Genomic DNA, 6,946 nt, shown 5'->3' on the forward strand with positions numbered 1-6,946 from the left:
ATATTTCCTCAGAAACTTCGTTAATTAAATGAATCCTTCCAACCATAACCTCAAAAATGTATTCTCTGATGTAGTGATGGCATCTGATAGAATGAAAGCCTACTTAGATGGATTGGTATGTGCATGAAGACATTCCGTCTACCACTCATGCAGCAGCATGAAAAGATTGGGGTTTCCTGTCCTTTCCTTTGTTGGAAGTTCCTCCGGGAGATGCTGTTTGTCGTACTGAATGCTAAATTCCTTTAAAAGATAAAACGATGGGTAAAATTTCGTAGTACTTTGCACAATTAAGTGAAAAAAAAGTCAACCGATCTACTGCCGTAAGCATAATCTACCACCCGGACTGGCGGCTTGACACTCGAAACCGGTATCTGTTGAGTATCAAATGGCCAGAGCTCGGCTGTATGAATGTAGAATCGAACGATATCCCAAGCCACTGCTGCCAGTTCTGCCGCACCCCATGTCACCCAGTAGAACATACATCATCTCTCACTCACTGGATGAAACTCCACAGTTACACACACACGCTGGCACAGGCACGGACATCGAGTCCGGTTTCATGTGTTGTTCGGTCTTCTCCTTGATAGAACCCCATTTTGCAGTCGGTGGAGTGAGAAAACAAAAACAGGAAAACGAGAGATATAAACAATAACTAATCGGCGCACTAGAGTCAGGCCGCCGACCGCCGCACAGTTAGTTCAAGGTTTCCCAACCCGCAGTCTCACGCTTCTCACGGCGGGGAGCATCTGGGTGCAACATTGTGATTTGTGGCAACTCTCTTGGTCCGGAGTCCCGAGATCCGTTCTGTTCTGGAGGTTCCGCTCTGCTGCCGTGGGCTGCTTGTGGGAACAAGTGGTCGCGTTCGAAGTTGTTTACGTTCGGTGGTCGATTGGTTTTTGGCCTCGATGGCGACGGCCATGACGACGACGACGACGACGATGAAGACGAAGACGAACGTGAGAAGTTGGTGGCGCACACGTAATCCGGTTCAGTTCAGTCGGTGCGTAATACTTGGCAAATACTTTGTCCCGAGTTTAGATTGTGCCTCCGGCACGCATCTTCCGGCGATGTTGAGTCGCGTTTTTTGAAAAGTAAAGCAAAAAAGAGAAGCAAAAAGAGAAAAGGTTCCAATCATTTGACTACCGAATCCGGTAGTCGCCTTCCGACAACGATTGCGTCGCCATAACGGCACGACAGCAGCCCCGTACTTGTCGATCCGATCAATCTAACCGACAAGCCGGAGCCGGTGAAAGCGCCAGTGACGGATGGGCGTTGCACGAACGCCTTCTCTCCACCCCTACCCCCGAAAATAGGCACCTTTCGTCGGCAAACTGTATAATTTGGCCTCCTAACGATGTGTGTCACATGCACTGAATGCCAATCTCTCCCCTGCCAGACACTCTCCTCCCACACTCGCCCTCCGCCCAATGATGTTGGGCGATAAAAAATCGAAACCAGGGGAGGAGGTCCTTTTGTCGACGCATCGAGCAGGAGAGACATAGGGGGGGGTTCAGCTATGCCAGTGAACTGTGAGGACAACAAGGAAAGGCTCGCCGCCAGATTTGTGCATCGAGCACAGTAAAGGGAGGGATAAGGATGAAAAAGAGGAACAGCCCAGGTTCAGGGCTACTGCTACTGTGCTACTTCTTCCTGTGATTGTGATCAATCGAAGAAGCTCGGCTGGAGCTCGATTCGATTGGCAATGAGCCCCTAATGAAGCTGAAGAAGGAGGGGAAGAAAGGGAGTGAGCGAGGCACGTGAGCGGCATGGCCAAACTTCTGTCCTGCCGATGACGTCGATAATGATGGATGCAGCAGCACCAGGTTTTTCCCGGAGGCTCACAAGATGAATGGGAGAACCGTTTGAGTCGTTCCGGGCGACTTTCAGTTCCGTTTGCGTGATGTACGTGAGGCCTTGACTTCCGAGACATTTATTAGGCTTTTTTCACCGGTGGAGGGAGGAACCTTGGAGTTGCTCGTAATAGAACGTTGTGTTACTTCCTGCTGCCGGGTCGGAGGATATGGTTGTCTATTCATTCGTCATCACAACAATCGATACACAGGAGTGAGGCCATGTCCTGGTGGTCAATTACCGGAGGATGATGGAGAGTATCTCGAATTGAATGTCTCGACTTCATGTCTAGCTTGTTAGATGGTGTTTAGTACGGCTTGGTAACAACAGTCAACCGCAGATACACCGTCAGGCTTGACATTTCGATGATTTCGATTGTTTTTATTCGGAAACTCTCCTAAGCTTGCCACAACTCATCATTTTCTATAACTTAAAAAGTGAGTTCTATTCTTATGAAAACAGACGTTAGCTAGTAGTGCAGAGCACTGTCACAAGAGTCCTCTCATTAGCACGTAGCACAAGCTTCGTAATTCGTACTTCAGGGCACGTTAAGTCCGCATTCCGTAAAATGACCATTAACAGTGGAACCACTCCCGGAAGTAACGCTGGAACACATTTCCCAAACTTCATTTTTATATCTTAATCGTCAGCAACATTGATCGATTCCTTACACCAGCACACGGCGGGCATCTCACAGCAGGCAGACGCCGAGGCCCGTCTGCTGCTCCTCTTGGCCTGTTGACCTAGTGTTGGCAATAAAACTGGCAATTACGAGTGTGCAAGCAGTTTCACGTACCACTGGAGCGCCCCCACACCCACATCCAGACCTCTCGATGGCCCTAAACGATGCCCCCCCCCCCACCCATCCAACCCCCTCTGTTCCTCCTGTTCACAATCTAATTACTTAAAGGACGCTTCTTCGCGGGATCGTGTAATGGAGCGCGTATTTTTATTGAAAGCCTCGGTGGGGCTTCCACCACTTCCCATAGCCAGCTGCTGCTGCGTTTGCTGTTTCTTTCCCGGTCTTTAATTTCGGGGGGCCCCCAAACGGTCGCTGTTCACCCGGAAGGGCATGGCGTTTGTACGGCCATAAAACGCATCTGCGTGAACAAGCGAATTGCACAGTTAAGGCTGATCAAACAACAGCATAATCGTCGATCGAAACAGGACCACAACTCGGTCGGTATAACCGGTCCCCTCAGGCGCGTTGGCTGTGTCGATGGTTGTACTAACTATTTTTTTTCCAGTGTACTAAAAATATCCACAGCACAATTCATATCCGTCGCCATGATGAAATTATCGACAGCTTTAATTCGCATACCGGAAACCGGAAGGGGCGGGGGGTGTGATTTGATTGGAGGCCGTAATTTGGAACTTAATTTACTTCGATCAAGTTATTCGATGCAGCCACTCCAGCTCCCTTTGGCATCTCGCCAAATACTCCTGTGGCGAGCTCCTGTCACTCCACACACACATACACACATAGTAGGCCGAAAACTGATTAAGAAGAAAGTGTGCTCTTCCTCACTAATTCGGAGTGAACGCCCGCTTGGAATGCGTCGAGTGGCTTAAATTAGGCCTCGGCTCCAGATTTCTCCAGGGAAATCCAGCAGAAATATCGAGCGCACTCCACTCCACAGCACACACAAGTAATTTAAGCACGCAGCTCTGCAGCTCCAGCATTGACCAACGCATGGCAGGGTGGGTGTGTGGTCGAGCGAGCTGCTAACTCATATCTATTAATTTTATGACCACTTCTCTGCACCTCCCCTCTCTCTCTCTCCCTCTCTCTCTCTTTCTCTAATACGTTTAATTGACGTCGAAAGTGTTTGGCAAACAAATGGATATCTGTTGTTGTTGCTCGCACCACGCAGCAGTGAGGACGAAAGTCCTCATGGGCAACTTCTACTCCTGCTCTTGTGTTCAGCCTACTTCGACAGATTTACTGCCCGAGTCGGAGTTCGAGTCCAACGTGGCATCCTGTACATGGCGCTTCCGCTGGACTGTCAGTTAATCTGTTAATTTGTTTCGCTTCACCCCAAAAGGATGCAATAAGCGGGGGGAGCCATTCGACGCCACTCCTCCTCCACATACACACACACACACGCTAGGCCTATCGCCGTAACGTGGTTGCTGCTGTGCGCTTCGCAAACAAACGACACGCATAATCACTTTCCAAGTACCTAACCCCCTTGGTCTCGGACCCCATCGTTTCGGTTTCGCCAACGCAATTTGTGAGAGAGCTCCAGCCGTTGTCGATCCCGATTTTTCCCCAATTTTCCAAACCGTCCAGGACGATCTGTCTGTTTGTTTGTTTGGCGGGGGGGATAAATCCATTGTATCAACAGCGCTGGAGCACGGCTGGTCCACGGTTCGAAATCGATTCTTCTCGATATGCGGAGGGGTTGTCGCACGATTTTCAAAAATGAAATCACAATCCAAACGCATACAGAGAACACAACACATACACACACAGAGCTTGCTGGCCCAAGAGCAAACATTGGCGTAATTTTCGAAGCAACACATTCTCGACATTGGCGGAAAGTAAACTACTTGTTTACGGTTTGGTTGCCCACCCGCCAAGCGAAGACAATGTTTTCTTTTTTGTCGTTCCGCTTTCGCGTTTTCCTTCTAGTTCCGGTGTTCGCCCCCAATGGGCGCTCAAGAATCAATCCCTCCTGAGTTCTTGCTTTCGATTTTTTCCACCCAGCTCGAGCCAAGAATTATTTACGTTCCAATGGTTTACGCGCGACATTTTCTCGCTTCCGTTTGCCGTAGCCCCGGTTTTTCTTGGTTTGCTTGGTTGCTCCTTGCTCCTGTCTCCCCGACATGCCGTGGCCTTCAACAAGCGCTTGTCGTAGGGAACAAAAATCAATAAAAATAAATTTTACTCTTATCTTAAACGGATTTTTCTGGTTTTTTTTTCTGTTGGGTGGGGGATTTATTTTACGATCCGGTTCCGGAGTGGGTGGCTTGGCGAGAGAATTTTTCGATTATTATTCTTCCTTATTTTTGCGCTTCTGCCTTCGCCCAGATTCATGATTCATCTTTGCGCCGGCAAGGATAATAGTGTTTATAACGGTCGACACGGTGTTGAGAGAGAAGAGAGCAAAAAAAAACCGGGAAGAACATTGAAGCATGAAAAACGGAAAATATGCTGAACGTTAATTGTAGTCTGAGATATTTATCAAATGATTATTATTATTATTACCGTTATGACCCCTTTAAGCGATACTTTTATTTAGAAAGATAACCAAGAAGAATCCTTCGATAACATTGGACACAATTATTTTTTGTATAAAGTTTCGTATTGAAAAAAAAGGCATCAAAAGGGATACAAAATACCAGCGTTACAGCACCAGCTGCTTCTTAGGATGACCACACAGATACACAGACATACACTCACACACACATGTGGACCACCATTTTCTAATATGTTGTGACACATTAGACAGGGCCACGGTGTACACCTCGGAGAGCACCGAGAGCTTGATTGAAAAATGGTCACGTTTGGAGCCAATTTATTATTGCGATCCGTAGCAGCGCCGAGGATACGACACTGCATGGAGCATAGAAGCTATGCAGCAACCCGAAAGACCACCGCACACCGCACCACAGCGCACCACCCATCCTCAATAATGGCCAACCGATTTTCGTCACGTGCCTTTCGGGCGTCACGGTACCGCCATTGATGGCCACCCATAACATGGTGCCCCAAGCACCCGCCGCATGTCTGCCTGCAACGACTACACGTGGCTGTAAATTGTTCTCGACCATTTTCCACCCCGTTGGTGGTGGTGGTGGTGGTGGTGTTCGAAGAAAATCAGGATTCAACGATCAGCAGCTCCAGCCTGCAGATGCCGTACCGTGCTCGTCGATGCAACGGTTTCGTAAATAGTTTTCTGCGAGCTCGCCATAAGGTGAAGCTCGATTGACCTAGTGGCAGCAGGGTAGCAGGAGCACGTCCTCGGCACTTGGTGCAAGGGCAACCTGGCACCGCCGCCCATGCACTCTGCATCGTCAAGCAGCGGTGCACTCGATGGGGTTTCGATTGGCAAAGACCACGAGAAGAGCGGAGCGAATGGAAGCTGGGTGCCCCAATGATTTATCGTCGACTTCCGTAAACCGATACCGGCTGGTCTAGCTGGCACGGTTGCTTTATGGGTGCACCGGGATCGTCGTGAGCGCGGACGTGAGCAACATGTGTACAGCATTATACAGCGTGCGGCGTGCTTAAGGAGCGAAAGCAGGAGGTGCTCCGAGGCCGAGATCCGAGAGCTGCATAAATGATTTGGAGAAGCAAAACACAACAGCAGCATCCTACACCTCGCTGGTATCTAAGGCCCCGGCCGGCGGACAAGAACGGCGGATATGATGGACTGCCGCATTACATCCCGATCGACCGCGTACCGAATTCGATTCTCGCGGGCTGTTCACATCACCACCGCGGCATCGTTTCAATGCAAAATGGGAGCCACAGCGGGTGTAAATGGTGAAACTATTTGGCCTTTTCACCGGCGGTTCAAGTGCGCTTCCAATCCGGTTTGCTAGTTTCGTGAGCTTACGGATCCGTCTAGACATTGACTCCGGTGAGAATCGAATAAAATATTACTTTTGCTGGCATTTTCTTTTGCTTTTTTTTGCATAAAAGAAGGAGGAAACACTTGAAACAAAAGCTATTCAAACACAATGGCAGGAAAGTAACGATCGAAAGCGTGAGGACAGCAGGAATCGAAAGCTTAAAAAATGGGCCACACACAAAAAAAAGAATCACAATTTATGGCTTCGCGGCCATTTTGGAGAATTCGGTGGCGCAAAAAAAAACATAACCGAATCCATTGCAAATCGTGCGGAAAACCAGAACTTTTTTTTTTGTTTCGAGCAAAATTACTTTCGGAAATGGTCAGCTTGTTCTGTGGATTTGAATTCACCGCGAGAAGATAAATCATTCCAGATTTATCGTCGCGACCACGAGTCGGGTCGCATCGAGCGATTTTGCATCTGATTTGATTCAATTGCCAGATCACAAAATGTGTTAAGGCCGACTGAAACCTAATGAAGTGAACGCATTTCATGTACTGGCCACACGGGAGGA

Source organism: Anopheles darlingi, chromosome 2 (assembly GCF_943734745.1).
Source record: "Anopheles darlingi chromosome 2, idAnoDarlMG_H_01, whole genome shotgun sequence".
NCBI lineage: Eukaryota > Metazoa > Arthropoda > Insecta > Diptera > Culicidae > Anopheles > Anopheles darlingi.